The 18,138-nt window shown below is 40.1% G+C and overlaps 1 protein-coding gene across 3 annotated transcripts in view; it reads left to right on the top strand.

Moving 5' to 3' along the window:
• Positions 1-2,682: 2,682 nt before the first annotated feature.
• MPP6 (membrane palmitoylated protein 6) overlaps positions 2,683-18,138 on the top strand; it is a 106,953-nt gene continuing 91,497 nt past the window's right edge. For 2 of the 3 annotated variants that reach the window (XM_032873040.1, XM_032873050.1), the window contains exon 1: positions 2,683-2,898. The gene's annotated coding sequence lies outside the window, so the exon portion shown is untranslated. Of the gene's footprint in view, positions 2,899-3,419; positions 3,626-18,138 lie in introns of those variants that run through there. The other variant, XM_032873055.1, reaches the window with a different exon arrangement.

Here is an 18,138-nt window from a genome sequence, read left to right as displayed (position 1 = left end):
TTCAATCATAACATTCCCCTTTCTGGAATGGAAAAGTTGTAACAGATACGGGAAATGAATGGGTCATGTCTCAGAAATTATGACCTCTCAGAAGGGTGGGCTGGCAAGCAATGATGAGAGTTCCAATGTTCCTATGAGATCACTTTAAATTTATTCTGGCGTGTCCCACCTCTTAAGTTTAGAGGAAGGGCAGAATGTCATAAAGTGGCATATTACTTATAAAAAGAAGTAGTGTTTCATAACATAACCTGTATATGAGTATTTGATAAAATATAGATGCTGAAAGAGAAACTTCACTAGCAAGAGAATCCTGAAGAGAAGCAATTTAAGCCATAGATGTGAAGCAAAATCATTTTTCTGGCTCTGAGGATGAGACGGTCTTACAACTGTGATAAGCCTCTAATAGCTGCAGTCATTATTTAGAGAATAAACTTAGAATTGTAAATAAAATATAATTGTTCTATATTCCCCCTCTCAAATGCTGGGTCCTTGGTACATGCAGGAATAAGGGAGTTAAGCCAGGGCTGGTCCTACCTGGAAGGCAGTGAGGTGTACATGTGATTTGAGAGGCAGAGACTCCCCAACTCTTCCTCGCCAAAACTTCCTCCTATTTGCAGGGTATGGAGGTAGAGTAGGAAGTTAGGACCTTGTTTCCAGAAGACCCTTGAGAAAATGAAAGTGCACTACAGGGATCAAAAACACACCCCAAAATGACATTCATCCCCTCCCTCCCAGAGGAGCTTCAGGCACCAGCTGGACAGGAGGGGATGTGGTAAAATTAGGGGTCAGAAGGGAGAAGAGAATAAAAGTTCAGAGGCCTGGGTAGGGAGGGTGTAGCAGGAATGAGCCACCGGGTATCTTGTGGGAAGCAAATGAACCTGGGGGAAGCAAGAAGAGGAAAAGCAAGACGTGAAAGTTATGCTGAGTCTCTGAGAAGAGAAACCTCCTTCTTCCATTCCGCCTCCCCCTTGCCTCACTCTTGGGCACACCACCCACTGTACTTCATTTCATCCAGCTGGCCTGACTATGGGGGGGGGGGGCACCACATGTGCCCAGAGCTACTCTGTTCCCTTTAGTACATTCAAATCTCTGTAAATGCTTCCAATGTCTCCTCCTCAGGATAGCTGCTCCAGAAAAGAAGGTTCTCAATACTCTACAAACTCCCTCTGCATGTTGGTTTGCAAGTAATGATCCTACTGGAAAAGTAAACTAATCTTTGATGCTTGGTTGAGGCTAAGGAGAAAAAAAACACTTTCTTTAGGGAACGAGGCCACCTTAACCCACCTCATCCATGGTATTCTGCCCCTCTCTTTCACGCTAACCACACTCACAGAGAGGGAGGAACCTACACAGTTTGAAACTCCATCTCTTGAGTCCAAAGGATCATCATGCATCCACTCATCCTGCAAATGTTTACTAAATCCTGTACTGCTCTTGCAGCACAGTGCGACAAGCCCAAGAGAAGCCAAGAAAGACTGCATAGAGGTCTCCTGATGGGATATTCCTCATTTGTCAACTTCTACTTGCACTTTCTACAGCCACTGTTTGAAAGGACTGCAGCAAACATTTTGCAAAATTTAAATAACATCTTCATAGTTTCTCCGACTTCAGGAAGAACACAAAAGCTTTTTCAAAAGTCTCCAATCACAGGGCTGACAGTTCACAGACATCTTTGGGGATCAGGTAGCCCTTAAAGGAATTGGAAGTTCTCCTATTGCCTTGCTGTGTTTTTCTAGCCAGAGTCTTTGCTGCACTGCATTGCTCAGTTCCTTTCAACTGAAAAATTCAATCTGCGCTCCTGTTGAAATGTGTCATCTCACCCCCGGACACTCATCACAGTTCACCATACTCCACGCCGAGCCAGAGTTGAGGTGGCAAGGATGGCGCAGTCGCCCCTTCCGAGGTCTGGGAAGGCCAGAGGTTGGGGAGGTGCTGAACAACTGGTGCCGTGGGAATGTCCGGCAAAGCCAGATCTGGGAGTTCCACGGGGTAGTCGGTGCTATGAGAAGAGCTCAAGTCCGCCCATTTCCTCGGGTCTGAATCCCACTCTCTGGTTGGGCCTTTGGGAGAAAATTCATGAAAGACACCCTTGGCGTTGTAGATCCTGCCAAATACAGAGCAGAACCAGGAGTGTGTGTATGCAGGGAAGGGAGGAGATTCTCCAGAGGCTTTTCTTCGCGTCTGTTTATGCCTCGTGCCCCGCGACTGGGTTCTTTGAATGTAAACTCTTGGAAACGGCAGGGAGGGGCGTCCTTTATGCCCCATAGAGTACCTCGCCTATCAGTAAATGTTGAATGACAGCGGAGATTACGGCCGGAGCCCAGGCGCGGATTGGGGGATTGGGTCTGACCGACCCTCTCGATTCGCCGCCCGAGCCGGGAGACACTGGGAGAGGCCGCCGGGCGCTGGCGGCACAGTCAGGCCCCGGCGCCGCCCGCGCAGTCTTCGGGCGCTCGGAGGGGGGCTCCACCTGGCCGCCGCGCCGCGGCCGGAGGGGCGGGGCCGGGCTTCGCGGAGGCGCTGACGCCTCCTCGTGCCCGAGCGCGCGCTCCTCGGCGTTCGGCGCACGCGCGGGACCTGGAGGGAGCGCGCCCCCGACAGCGGCGGCGCGAGGAGCAGGAGGGGGAAGAGCAGGAGGAGGGCTGCTGAGGGGAGGCTGGCCGAGCGCGCGGTGGCGGCGGTGGCGGCGCCGGCGACCGGAGCCGGGGCGGAGTGGGGAGCGAGGGAGGGGGGCGGAGGGAAGGGGGCGGAGAGGAGAGAGAGCCACATTTCCAATTCGGAACTACGAGCCCCGAGTTTGTAGATGGGGCTGCTCGGCGGCGCCTGCGGCTGAGCGAGAGCAGCAGCGGCGGGCGCAGGGGAGCGGTGGCGGCGCGGAGGCGGCCGAGGTGCGAGCCGGTGAGTTACTGCGGCCCCCACGCTGCTCGGGTAACGGTCTCGCCGCGCGCCCAGGCGGTCGGAGGGCGCCCTGTTGCTCGTCGCCGTGCGCCACGCGGGGACCCCGGTCCGCCCCGCCCCCTCAGCACCTGGGCTTGGTGAGCTGGGGACCGGGGCGGCGGAGGCGGCGCGGGTGGGGAGGGCTGCTAGCGTGCCAAACCCGGCCCGGCCGGCGCAGATGGGGTGCGCTTTGCCGGGCCCCTGACCCCGGGGCTGCGGGAGGGAGTGCGGGCGGGCCAGAGAGCGGCAACGTGTCTGGCCCGTGCTGCCGGCCGCCGCGCGGAGGCCGGCGCTCCACGCGGTCCCCGGCGCGGCCCCGGCTGGAGCAAGGCTGGGGCTGGGGGCGCGTGGGGCCCCCTCCGGGCGCCTGGAGCCGTGCGCGGGCGCCGACACCCTCTGCGGCGGGAGTGGCGTTTAAGGCATGAATGGAGAGCGGCGCCGGGGGCGGTAGTTGCTGTGACTGACACCTTTGGGGTCAGTGCCGAGAGGGGGCGATTCAGCTGGCTTCTGGCGTGCTCCCGAGCCCCAAGTTCTTGGGGGAGGAGGCTTTCTGCAACTATTGCTGCTACTTCCGAAGCACGAGACTCATTTGGCCAAAGTGGTTGTGGGCCGAGCACACGCTGCTCCGGAGGCGTTCGCCGCTGAGGCAGTGTTTTCGATCCTGGGTACATAATCTGGAACCGAAAAGGTGCGGGGCCTATTTTTTTTTTTTTAATTTTTTTTTTGGCGGGGAGGGGGGCCGGGGGGGGGGTCGCTTGAGGGATCATACGGCCGGTATGATGACAGGCTGTGGATTGGTTGGTGGAGATTATATATATATATATATATGTATATGTATATGTATATATTTCTTTTTTTTTTTTTTTCCCCAGAAGGACTTTTTAACACTTTACTGGGAGTTTAGTCTCAATCTCACGAGCTCCTGGGATTACAGCCGGAGATTACATCCGTTAAACTTCTTCAGATGGGGCATGCATTTATGTAAGGGGGTTGCGGGCAGGCGAGGAAGGGAATTGAAGGCTGATGGGGAAGCTCAGAAAATTCTCCGCATTACTTATAAACAGCCTGTTAAGGTCAAGCTAGCCACGTTTTACTCTTTCCTACGGCTTTGGGGATTGTTAGTATTTTACTTTATGCTTCCTAAATTGGTCTTCTTGTAATATGGCTTGGAACATTTGAGGTGTGTTAAAATGCTCTTCAATTGGAGTATGATTTAGCATCCATTTCTACCCGTCAAATCTTTCAAATCGCCGTTTGGAAACTTATGTATGTCGACTATATTAGGCGAGGTAACAGTGTTATCAATGCAGAGATAGTTGCGGTACAAACGTATAACAACAGACCTCAGGTAATAGTGCTTATTTTAGGTACCGACTGTGCAGTTATGGTAAGGTATCAGGCCTGATTATAGTAATATGTTCTGAGGCCTCATTACAGTAAACAAAGAACTTTTATGGGTTGTGTCATTTTGAGGTCATTTGTATCTGAAATCTATCATATTTAAATACATGTTTAAATACATGTTTGCACAACATGTTACTTTTTAAGGTCCTTTTTTAATTTTAGACTAGGGTTACATAATATTCAAATGGTAACACTTATATTCTGTTTTGTCCTTTGGGGTTGCACACTAATTATCTTTATGAAAAAACATCCGTGTGTGTGTGTGTGTGTGTGTCCTTTTCCAATTGATACTACTCAGCTCCTTTCTCACCTGGAATTTCAAAACTGAATTATTTTACATTTAGATTAAATAAACACTGGAAGAATTAAGATGCTTAAGCAACTCTGGAAGCGCTATATAAGAGAAAATCATTTTTTTTTTCTTTGAGCCAACTGTTGGATTTTTTAAAAATGAATCATATTTTTCTTAAACATTTGAGGGAGCAGTTTTTTTTTTTCCCCCCTGAGTCTCATTTCAGGCTGAAATTGTTGGAGAAGACTACACAGTCTGCTTTTCTCCCTCCTTTCCCCTCCCCCCCAACCTTTTTAGCTTGGGATAACCGAGACAACCACAATTGTGTTACCTTTTTAAAAAGGCTCTTTTTAAATTGAAGTTGAGTGCCTACCATCTTTTTCTAATGTTCTTTACCACTTAATAATGGATGTTTAGAAGACAACAGATGTTTTAATTAAATGCCTTTCACATTTTTGACATTCAAGCTTTGTTAAAAGCAAGTAACAGCAAATTATTGCTGAGAGTTGCAAATAATACAGGGTTAGTGCTAGTCAAAGGTTATCTAAGTTTAAGAACACCAAGAAAATAAATATTAGAAGAAACAAGAGGGCTCATTTGTATATTTGACATCACTTACTGTATTATAAATTATCTAGTTCTAGGTGGTTTTTGAAAGTGTTTTGCAAAGTAGACATTAGGTATAGAGCACTGATAATTTTCTTTTCCAAGGCAGTTCATTTGGTAAGTGACTAAATTTGCACCAGAACTCTAATTCAGGTAAATGTGGTTAACTTGCAAGGGATGTGCTGATACTTACTTCAGAAGAACTGAACATCTGCCTGTTTTAGATAAAACAAATACTGGGCTCTCTGAAGATATTGTTTATTCCTTTAAAAATATATGCTGAGAAAAATATGCTAGTTTTATTTTACCTGTAGGTTCTTTCCTTCCAAAAATAGGCTTCACATTTATGAATACCATAGGAGCAGATAAGCATAAAAGATCTCTTTACTGATAGGTTGCTAGTATTGAATTAAAATTTTTATTTCTTTCTTGTAGGGACCAGGTTCTGTATAGTGTATTTTTGGTCAGTCCCACAGAAGCTGCAATGATTTCCTCACTCTTGTTATTTGTCTGTGACCACTGGGGGGAGACTTTATACAATTTAGATTGACCGTATCCCTCCCTTTACATACACTCGCTGCTAATCATCCCTGGGCACTTTGCCAAATGCTGGATCTGTGTTGAGGAGGATGCACTCAGAGAATCAAGTCTTGATCAAAGTGTCTAGTGACTTCTATTTTTTTTAACTCACACCACCACTCACAAAGTACTTCTCTTCATAGATTGTATTATTAACGTTCTACTTTTTGGTCTGTTGTTACGTGAGCTAACTAACTATCTCACATAATGAAAGATGAGATTCATAAATACATTAGAGCTTTCAAAGACTGACTTTACTGACATTAATCTTAGTAGCAGTGTAAGTTTAATCACTTGTTTAGTGTACACAGATATTAGCTGTCTGAAAAGATCTGGAGATACAGGTGTGCTATATGTGAACCTCTTCAAACAGATTGGGCTTCTATTTTAAAAAGCTTTCAGAGGAAGAGGTATTACAGCATCCCTTGTACCCAATTTTACCACAAAGGGGAAGTTCTTCCTTTTTCATAATAGTAAAGATAAGATTAAGACTCACAGCTTGGGGCGCCTGGGTGGCTCAGTGGGTTAAAGCCTCTGCCTGCTTTCGGCTCAGGTCATGGTCCCAGGGTCCTGGGATCAAGCCCCACATCGGGCTCTTTGCTCAGCAGGGAGCCTGCTTCTCTTCCTCTCTCTCTGCCTGCCTCTCTGCCTACTTGTGATCTCTCTCAAATAAATAAATAAAATCTTAAAAAAAAAAAAAAACACACAACTTTATTGACCATTATATCATGGCTATTCTTTTTTGTTTTGTTTTGTTTTGTTTTTAAAGATTTTATTTATTTAACAGAGAGAGATCACAAGAGAGAGAGAGGAAGGGAAACAGGCTCCCCGCCGAGCAGAGAGCCCGATTCGGGGCTTGATCCCAGGACACGGATCACGACCTGAGCGGAAGGCTGAGGCTTTAACCCACTGAACCACACAGGTTCCCCAATCGTGGCTATTCTTAAAGTCAGAAGTCTGGTTTCCACTTTTGGCAATGTCCAGTTGAATAATAGTGAACTCAGTAAACCAAGGATATTATGTTTATAGTAACTTAGAAGTTTTGTATTCTTTCATAACTAAGACCTTTGTACATTCCTGATCATAGTAGATAGGATAGAATTTGGAATAGTTTCTAACGTTTTATCATCCTAAATTCTTTAAAAATCGCTTTTCTTTTTTCCTAAATAAAAAATAATGTTGATGGTATACCAGAAATGATGTTATTTTCCTTAGGAAATGTTCCTTTCTAGCTTACTTCAAGATTGTGTCAAATACTTGGGGATGGTAATTTTTAAAGGCCTGTTTTGTTAAAGTTATCCAATGCAAGGCAATATGAGAATGAAAGATAATATACTGTGTTTTTTTGTAAAGCTCAAGTTATTCACATCTTTTTCTACTGCCTACTAGTTGATATACATGAACTGATCCCTACTTGACTAACTTAATATCTTTTCCTTTTAGATTACTCCCTGTTCACTATATTCTATCTTCATTGCCCTTTTTGTCCCTCAGAAATGTCAGGGTTTGTTCCTAACTTAGGACTGTTCTCTCTGCCTGGAATTCTCTTCCTAAAACATTACATGGCTAGCTCCTTTTCATCATTTCAGGTTTCAGTTCAGAAATGATCTTCTCAGATAAGCAGTATTCTCTAACCACCCGTTTAGAATGACACTATGTTTATTTCCTTCTGTCTCATTACCTTTAAAAAAAATTTCTGCAAACCGCTTATCACTATCTCAAATTGTATTGTTATATTATTTCATTGTCTGTCTACTCTCAGTAGAATAAGCCCCATGGAAACAGCAATTATAGCCCTTTTATTTAACTATATTTCAAGGACTCAGATATGTTCCTGGCACACAGATGTCATTAAATATTCCTTTTTTTTTTTTTTTTTTTTTTAAATATCTGAGGTTCTGTCCTTCCTCAATTTCAGTAAAGTGTTCCTTTATGGAATGATATGAATAGATGGTAGTTGTAGTAAGTAGGCTACTTTTGGGTCTAAGTAAAGGTAAGACATATTGTAAAGATGCAGGGAGTATCTGATGGAATCCAAAGGTTGGGACTCAGGATTTCATCCAGTGCCCGCATGATACACTTCATCTCTTTATTCTGGACATGCATTTCCTTCATTTCTTTTTTTGCTGCAGAGGATCACTTCCTAGTCCTCTTAATGGAAAATATGGCTGCCAGCATCTCCTGAATTTTTTCAGTACTAGCCCAGACAACAGGAAGAGATTCATCTAATACCCTTCACTCCCCTGTTCAACAAACTATGTTGTATTATTAGAATTTGGTGGTATTTGCTGTAACCATGTGAAATGGAATTGGAGAGAAAACCTGAGTAGATAGTGTAATGATAATTAACGTTCACCCTTGACCACCTCTAGAAGTTTGGTTTCCCATCTTTTAAATTTTGCTGGTATATGAAGTTAGAAGATCTGAATATTGAAAAGATATGTCCTTTCATGGAAGGAATTTACAGTTTGGTTGAGGACAGTAAGATATATACATGAAGGAAAGAAACGATCAAAAATAGCAGGTGATAATACAGAAACAGGAAAATATTTGCAGCTTGTATTGCAGACAAAAGGTGAACTTCCTTGATATATAACGAATACCTATAAGTTGATAAGAAAAAGACCAGCAATAAAGTTGGGTAAAGATTATAGACAGAATTCATAGAAATGGAAATCTGAGTGGTTCCTAAGCATATATATTCAACCTCACACATAGTGTAAATATCGTAATTAAACCAATGAGGTACCATTTTCACAAATTAGAAGGATCAAAAAAGAATTTGATAATTTTTTCAGGAGGATAGAGACTAACAGGTGCTCACTTACATTGCTGGTGGAAATATAAATCAATAGAATTTGATGTGATTGAAATTTCTGAGGAGTACTAGGGTAAATAGAAATACTTGAGAATGTGCATAAATTGGTGTTAGGTGTTTGTGGGAGAGGAAAGTGCTAATGTACATTTAATTATCTGAACACTAACTTGTGTTGCTTTATTTTTAGCTTTAGTCATGAAACAAGCCCAGGCTAAGTAAATCCAGCAAGGTCACATACCCTCCTAACCCTGAACAAAGGAGCCTCCTTTTAGGATAATATTCAGTTCATCTTCCCAGATCACGCTTTCTTTTACTCTAGTGCTGGTAAAGTTTGTTTTTAAATCACTGAGATTTCTATATACTTTGTATCTTTCAGAGCCTAGCACTTTGTTAACTGCTTAGTAGCACTCAAGTAGATTGAAGGGAACTGTGCTTAGCTTATTAGCTTCTTTCTCATAGACCCACTTCATAATTTTATGCTTTTGGAGATCTTTTGTAAAAACTGATTTAGAATTTCATTTGGTAAATGTACTTCAGATTTTATTACAATAAATGGTGAATAGGGCAGTTTTATAAATTGTTTATAATGTAGTGTATTAATGAAACCTTACTTTTACATGGTTCCTTTGTTCTATAAAATATTGTTAGGTCTTAGTTGGGTTAGATAGATATGAAAAGTGGGATAGGGTAGCTGAGGATGCATGAAATCTTTCTAGAAAAATTTGTGAGGAAGTATGAGGAAAATGAGCAGATCAAGGGCATATGGTTTAGAGAAGGTATAAGGTGGATCATAGAAGGGCTACATCTTAGAAGGGGTTTTAACCTAGGAAAATGCTAAGCCAATTTAGCTGAATATATACTTCAAGGATATGATATATACTTTATAATATTTTTATTTTCTAGGTCATTTACCATGAATTGACTTTAGTACAGGGCTTCTCCACCTAACTAGGCATCAGAATCCTTTAGAGTCATTCTATACCAAAGGATTCTAATTTGGTAAGTCTGGTGTAGGGCCAGATCATGTTTACGTTTTTAAAACCAACAAGAGCCAATATTTGTCAAGTAATACATTATGTAAAATACTCTCTTTAATAACCAATTCAGTTAGTGTAGCTTTTAGGATCCTATACCATTTACATAACTCTAACCCTAGAATTTGGTCTCTTACCATGGTGTCTACTTTAGCCACATCGATATCTCTACAAGCATCAGATTTCCAATGCTTTGCTAACTTTTATACTCTCCCTTTTTTTGTTCCCTTGTTTCTTCTTTACTAATAAATGTTCAAACTTGCCTCTTCCAAGAAGCTTCATTGACTGGCCTCATGCACAGTTTATCTTTTCAGTACAAGACAAATTAGAGCACAACACTTATATAAGGCAATTACACACCATTTCAGTAGCTGATTTGTGTGCTTTCGCTCACATGAGCCTTGTATGTATATGCCTGGTTTTACAGTTTGGACCTCCTTAATTTTTCCTCTCAGTACCAAGAGCTTGGAGCTCAGTCATAGTATCAGTGGCATGAACAGTATTATTGAGGACTACACTAAATGCTCTCCATACATGATCTCATTTGCTCATCGGATTTTTGAAATCAGAAACCCTTATATGATTGTGTCAGTTTTCTGTATCTGCTATATAACAAATTCCCATAAACTTGGTGGCTTAAAACAAAAGACATTTATTTATTCTCTCACAGTCTAGAGGCCAGAGGTCTGAAATAAGTATCATTGCGCCAAAACCAGGGAGTTGGCAGGGCTGTGCTCCCTCACAGGCTCAAGAAGAGAATCTGTTCTTTGCCTCTTTCATGTTTCCGGTGGCTGCCAGCATTCTCTGGCTTGTGGTTCCATCGCCTTAATCTTCAGTGGCTTCGGATCTGTCTCAGCTCTGTTCTTAACACCTTCTCCTGTGTGCATGAGAGAAAGAGAAATCTCCCTTTGACTTGCTTTTTAAGGACACTTATAATGGCATTTAGGGCCCACTTAATAACCCTTGATAATCCAAATAAGGTAACATTCACAGGTTCCAGGGCCTACGACCTGGTTGGTTATCTTTGGAGGACTACTAGCCTACTACACTAGGAATTCAAATAGTCCAGAAAAGGAGGGCTGGTGAAAGTCTTTTTACCCCATCTTGTCCCTCTCTTTGTAAATCAGTGTTTCTTAGGGATGATTTGCTACCCTCCCTTCACTTCCCTCAAGGACATTTAGCTGTCATAACTGGAGGGGATTGCTGCTATTGGAATCTATCAGATAGAGGCCAGGGAGACTACAGCAGTGCACAGGACAGACATCCTCAGCAAAGAATTCTCCAGCCCTAAATGTCATAATGCTGAGGTTGAGAAACACTATTTTGAAGGTGACTATTGCCAGGAGTTTCTTGCGTATCATTCCTAGAAAAAGTTTTATACCTACACCAGCACATTATCATGAACAAAACCCTCTAATCTGAGTTGATTATGACTGGTGGTAGTTTGTAGTTCACTGAAAGTTGATTTAAGTGAGGAATAAAAAAATGATTCACACATACTTTAAATATATTTTTACTTAAAAATATAAATATTCTGTACATTTATCTGCCAGTGTTTTCTTTCAGTATGTATCTTTTGCCTGGAGTTCTGTGTCATTATTCTTCTAATTATTCTAGTGCATTATCACTGATTCCTAGCTTTCGAGTAAGAACTTAAAAATTTATGCAAGAATCTGAGTGTAGGATCCTTGTAGTGTTTTATGACTCCTCAGTTGTTCTTAGTTGTGTGCTTATATTTAATTATATAGTACATAGCATTTTGTTTTCTTGGTTTTTTTGACACTTGCTTTCTTTGGGTCTTTGCAAAGCATTCACCTTGGTTTTCATATGAGGAATGATATAACTCCATGGTTTTGTATTAAATAAAATATTGTGTGTGTGTATATTTGTAAAATACATTTTTATATATGAAGAAATACATGTTTAATGTTAAAAATTACATATAAAGAAATTCTGTTTTGTATAAAAAATAATGACTCCTTAAGCTATTGGGAATACTACTCCCAGATGAGCTAATTTGCATAGTTTCTTATCTGGTGATATGATGACAGCTCATGTTCTAGCTGCTTCTAAATTTTTGGAATTTGTAGAAAATTTTGTCTTAATACAAATGAGAGTTTATAAATTATAGGATAATACTTTATGTACTTTATTGCTATACCATCTTAATGCTTGACTTCCTCTTCTACTAAAGGAAACATTGGCTTTTCATTAACTATGGTAAATATTACTTGGGATTTTGCTTACTAGCAAAATATTTTTACTGCTTGCATAGTTAAATCCTACAATTCCTTGAAATTAGGGTTTGCATTTTATTGTTTTCTTACTTAGCATGGCAGGATAGTTAGAGACATGGGTTGTAATCCCAGTTTTTCTAACTTTCAGCTCTTTTACTTTTTCAGAACTCAGTTCTATGTGGTACAAACAATAAGCCTGCTGGCAAACATGTCTGGTGTTAGCACTGAACTCAATATACCTCATCTCTAAAACAGAGGTCATAATATCTATTGTGTTAGTGTAAGATTTTAATTAGATAATATAGTCTGCTTAGCACAGACTCTGGTACATTTTAAGTGTTCAGTAATTGTCAGTATCATTTTCTTTTCTTACTCTTTGGTACAGTGTTATATGTGCAGTGAATAATATTTGTTGAATAACATTTTCAGTTGCCTTTGCCTGATTCATAACTTCCATTTTCTTTCACTGCAGTCATAACTTCCATTTTCTTTCACTGCAGTATGAGCTATGTCTCATTTAGTAAATATTTTTTTTTAAAAGAACTCTTCTTTTAAAGTAGTTCAGTAAATTATGTGCTGTTAACTAAAGTTAATAAGTCTTATTTTTTTTACATGACATTTAAATGTGTTTATAAAGGGAGATTGAGTGGAAAGAGACTATGTGACCTCAAAGATTCCTTCCAACAAAATAAGATTTTATAAAACTCACATAGTCCTGATTTTTCCTCCTGCTTTCCCTCTAAAAATCTACAGAAGTAAATAGTGTTTGATAATGTAGCTTTTTTTTTTAATGAAGAGAATGACCATAGTTGCAATATGTTCCTAATGGTCCATTATCATATAAAAGGAATTTTTTAGTATTTTGGATGAATGTGGCTGTCTTCAAATGGATGTGTCTTTCTCTTTTATTTAGAATATATATGTCTTTATATGTATAATAAAATGTTTCATGGAAAATTTAGCTTTAATAAATAAAATTTTGTGCCTTTTTTTCATCTATTAAATCTCTTCTATTTGGGACTTTGATATAGGAAACGTGGGCAACTGAGTTATATTTAATTCATTGAAATTACTTATTTCAGATATTAAACAGTGATCATGGTTATTTTTATGTAAGTTGATTCAAATGCTTTTCATTTTCTTTTTCAAGCTAGTAATCTTTCGGAATAGGGGACAAATGAAAAACTTTAAACCATGTTTTTAAGAAGGTTGGAGCACCTTGTGAGGCATATAGGCGAAGTCGTCAGTGAATGTCTTCATCATTCTTAGCATTAGACTCTTGAAAACCTTAATGTAGAGAAATTCCCTGAAGGATTTTTTTTTTTTTTTTAAGATTTTATTTATTTATTTGACACTCAGAGATCACAAGCAGGCAGAGAGGCAGGCAGAGAGGCAGGCAGAGAGAGAGGAGGAAGCAGGCTCCCCGCCAAGCAGAGAGCTCTATGCGGGGCTCGATCCCAGGACCCTGGGATCATGACCTGAGCCGAAGGCAGAGGCTTTAACCCACTGAGCCACTCAGGTTCCCCTCCCTGAAGGAATTTAAGATGTTATGGGAGAAATAAGGATAAGGAGCTGTTGTTGTGAATGAACCTTTAAAAATCCTTATACACTTTTTTAATGTTCATCCAATTAAAACCTTGAATAAAATATATCAGATTATCAACAACATTTTATGCAATAAATTTGGAAATACCAGGGATGATACAGTATTTTCCATTTACCCTACTTTCTTAAACTTTTCAGGATTTCCAATCTGGGGGGGATTGGGTGGGGAGTTCTTAACATCTTAAGAAGCATTTTTTAAGGGTGTCTTATAAAAAAGAGCCTTTCTTATTTCCACTTAAAAGTTACCCCAACTTGTGTTTCCAACTGTTGTTCTAGAGATAGCATAACTTGGATATTTAAAAATTTTTTTAAAAAAATAAGCTTTTAGTAACCTTTATTTAACTCACTCAGCTTGCTAGAGCTGAGTAGGTATTTATAGTTCTTTTCTACCCATGATAATTTCATGCCAGCACTCGTCAGAACATAACATAATGGAACACTTACTTGGCTCTGTCCTTCTCATTCCCATATCCTTTCTCTCCTTCCCAATAGACTGTTTCCAGATCGAAGGCTGGAAATTGTTTTATCTCTTCTGTCTCTTCTAAGAGTGCACTGCAAATATCTTCTACTCCTACTCTGCCATCTTTTAATTTCCCTTCTTTTTTATCTTCTAAACCTCAGTTCCCCTTTTCTCAAAATACCTGCAAAAAGAGCAGCTTAGAATTTGTTATACTCAAGTAAAAATTTTCACCAAAAGTGAATCTGTGTGTATATATGTATATACTGGAATTTCACACAATAAAAGGGTTACTTTACATAGTTTACCTGAAGAAAGAAATGGTCTTTTTTGCATAGCTTCAACCAAGCATTGTCCCATGCTCATAGGCTGTGTTTAATATTTATTACTGAAATTGGGAAACAACACAAATTAGCATATAAATAGTATTTTATCATGTGCGGCTAAGTTCTGAAAGAGTTTGAAGTTTAGAAGAAATTCTTATCCATAGGGAGGGTCTTGCCATTCATTTGATTGAATTAATTTTGAAATGAGTCCTTTTAACTCTAAAATTTTGATTCTAAAAAAGCAAGAAGTGTGTCATAAATTACTAGGTATTGAACAGCTAAGAAACAATATTGTTGGGTGGGGTAACATGAGTGGAGGCATTTAAGTAGGAAGAGATATGTAGCTGTGCATGCAGTAAGTAAAAAGAACAATGTGGTTGGAATAGTTAGTTTATATTAGAGAATAGAGGAATTCGGCTGAATAGATAAAAAGCTAGATATTTAAGAGAAATTTAAACATGAGAAAAACTTTCATTATCAGATAATGAAAGTTTTTCTAATCTAGTATTGTCCTTAGAATGACATTTTTACATGATAGTCTTGTGCTGAGTGGATTATAGTGAAGAATAGTGGGAAGAGACTTGCAATAACAATTTAAGGTGAAGCAATAAGAGCTTGAAAGTGGTGGCAGAAGGAATGGAGAATAAGAGATGAATGTAGGGAAATTATGAATCCAGTGTGGCCTATCAAATGACCTACAGAGGTATCTCGAAGTTTTCAAGGGATCCTTAGGCCAAGGGCAATCTCTGGATTTTCAGGGTTTCGGGATGTTTTCCTAAGGTAAGCCCTCATCTTGTTTTAAAGGTTCATCTAGGCTCTTGTTTTCTTTTTTTTAATATTTATTTATTTTTTTATCTGAGAGAGAGCGTGCATGCATATGCAGTGTGCTTGCACACCGGCAAGTATGTGCCTGCAAGCAGGGTGAGGGAGGGCAGACGGAGAGAGGGAAAGGGAAAGAGAATCTCAAAGAGACTCCCCTCTGAACAGGGAGCCACCTCGGGGGTCAGTCTCACGATGCTTAGATCATGTAGGTTCTTTTTTTTTCCCCTTAAGATTTTTTTTATTTATTTATTTTTCAGGGGTCTGGATTGAGCCCCATATCTGGCTCCCTGCTCAGCGGGAAGACTGCTTCACCGTCTCCCACTCCTCCTGCTTGTATTCCTTCTCTCTCTCAAATAAGTAAATAAAATCTTTAAAAAATTATGGAAAAGAAAAACTTAGAAAATCAAGACACTGATAGTGCAGAAGACTGTAAGAATGTTAAACAGGTAATTTTAATTTTTAAAAAAATTTTGTTTATTTATTTGACAAAGAGTGAGATCACAAGTAGGCATCGAGGCAGGCAGAGAGAGAGGGGGAAGCAGGCTCCCCGGTGAGCAGAGAGCCCGATTCGGGGCTCGATCCCAGGACCCTGGGATCATGACCCGAGCAAAGGCAGAGGCTTAACCCACTGAGCCACCCAGGTGTCCCTAAACAAGTAATTTTTTTTTAAAAGTGTTCAAATGGGGGCACCTGGGTGGCTCAGTGGTTTAGGCTCTGCCTTCGGCTCAGGTCATGATCTAAGGATCCTGGGATCGAGCCCCACATCAGGCTCTCTGCTCAGTGGGGCGCCGGCTTCCTCCTCTCTTTCTGCCTGCCTCTCTACTTCCTTGTGATCTCTGTCAACTAAATAAATAAAATCTTAAAAAAAGTGTTCAAATGCCTAAAAGATGTGTGAAACAGTGTTAGAAGTTGTGGGCAAATAAGAGAAGTATGTGACTTGATTTTTATTATTAGATAGCATATGTAAAGTATGGTCAGCAAATATTTCTTACAACCATGACCATAATTTTTATATAAAGCCACGTTACTGTGAGATATTTTCTGGGTAAGCAAGAGAATTGAAGTGTTCTGTTAGAAATATCAAACGGTATTAGCTTGGTGCATCTATTTGCATTATTTAAAATATACCACTGATTTAGGGGGCAGTTTTGCCTCCCTCAAGATATTTGGTAATATCTGAAGACCTTTTTGGTTGTCACCATTTGGGGTGGAGGTGGGCATGCTTATTATCATCTTGTGGGTAGAGGGGCACCTTGGTGGCTCAGTCATTAAGCTTCTGCCTTCAGCTCAGATCATGGTTTCAGGGTCCTAGGATGGAGTCCCTATCAGGCTCCCTACTCAGTGGGGAGCCTGCTTCTCCCTCTCCCTGACACTCCCCCTGCTTGTGTTCCCTCTCTCTCTGTCAAATAAATTTTTTAAAAAAATTATCATCTAGTGGGTAGAGATCAGAGATACTGCTAAACCATTTATAGGACAACCCAATGTCAGTAGTGCCAAGATTGAGAAATCCTGGAATATAGGGTAGGCAAGTTGTGCTGTGGGCAGTTTTAGAGACCTATCAATTTCTTCTTTTTTTCTAGGATTGACCAGAAACCGTCTTTCTCTTAACACTCCTTTTTCCCCAGCAGCTTATAGTACACTTGGTTGTCACTGATTTATTATGCTCTTATCCTAAGGGTATATATCTTAGACACTTCAATTGGATGAATATTTCCAGTAGTTCTACCTCTCTTAGGGTGGCTTTTTTTCTGCCAACTTTCTGTGTTTTCTTTCACTAATTTAATTCTTGAGGGGTCACCCTATTTCCAAATTCTGAGAGTCTCTTGATATGATTTCCTAAGTATATTCTTTTGCAACAAGGCTTTTATGTGCTTTTAAGGTGCTTCATGTGTCAGGTCTGGGTTGAGCTAGTTCTTGAATCTAGGTTTTTTCTGGTAGTGTTTGCATCTGTTCTATCTTGTTTATGCAAGATTTTTTTTCTAACAGTATTTGAATCTTTTCTAATTTTTCTATACACAAGAAGTTAATTTAAATAAAATGCTTAGCTGAAAAGAAAAAACATCTAGGAGTATTTCTTTTAGAATAATTTATCCCTGTTTATAGATAAAGATTGCCTTAGATACAAACAGCTACATGTGAAAAGGTTTTATAATAGTTTTGTAATGATAAATGAAAAATATTGAAATTCTAGAATGAAACAAATTATGCAAAATGTTTTGTTGGTTTTTTTTTTTAAGGAGTTTTTTTTTTTAAGATTTTATTTATTTATTTGACAGAGAGATCACAACTCGGTAGAGAGGCAGGCAGAGAGAGGTGGGGGGGGAAGCAGGCTCTCTTCCGAGCAGAGAGCCCGATGCAGGGCTCAATCCCAGGACCCTGGGATCATGACCTGAGACGAAGGCAGAGGCTTTAACCCACTGAGCCACCCAGGCGCCCCGATTGGTGTTTATTGTTAAACAGTGCAAAATAATTCATTGGAATATAAAGATGAAAGTTGAATGAACATATCACTGCTGGAGAAAGACATTTTGAAAGAACCTTAACCACTTCAGTTTGATGTTGATCTAAACATATTGGCTATTTAGTGAAATATACCCATGTATACTAGCTACTCCATGTGAAATAAAGGAATAGAGAGGGAAAGCAAAAGTGTAAAAAAAAAATCTCTTCTGTAGTGGTCAGGGTGCGGTGATAAAAGGAGAGAGGTAAGAGTGAGAGAGAGAACATTGAGAATTTGTCATCCTTGAGAGGCAAACTTGTGGAGTAAGTGCAGGTTTTCTTTTTAGTAGATAACTTTGTGTCTGCCTCTGGTATGCATAAATTCTATTTTCACCTTCATTTTCATCTGTGCAAGTGTTTCCTTAATTGACCTGCCATCAAATCGAAAACTGATCTGCCTTGTTGTTAGATCAGTTATTAACAACAGTAGGCTTTCATTAGTTTACTAAATGATATATTCTCTCTTTTTTTTTTTAAGATTTTATTTATTTATTTGACAGACAGAGATCACAAGTAGACAGA

The sequence above is a fragment of the Lontra canadensis genome, unplaced genomic scaffold (assembly GCF_010015895.1).
Source record: "Lontra canadensis isolate GAN:19392208 unplaced genomic scaffold, GSC_riverotter_1.0 scaffold2, whole genome shotgun sequence".
NCBI lineage: Eukaryota > Metazoa > Chordata > Mammalia > Carnivora > Mustelidae > Lontra > Lontra canadensis.
This window is presented reverse-complemented; position numbering and strand designations above follow the sequence as displayed.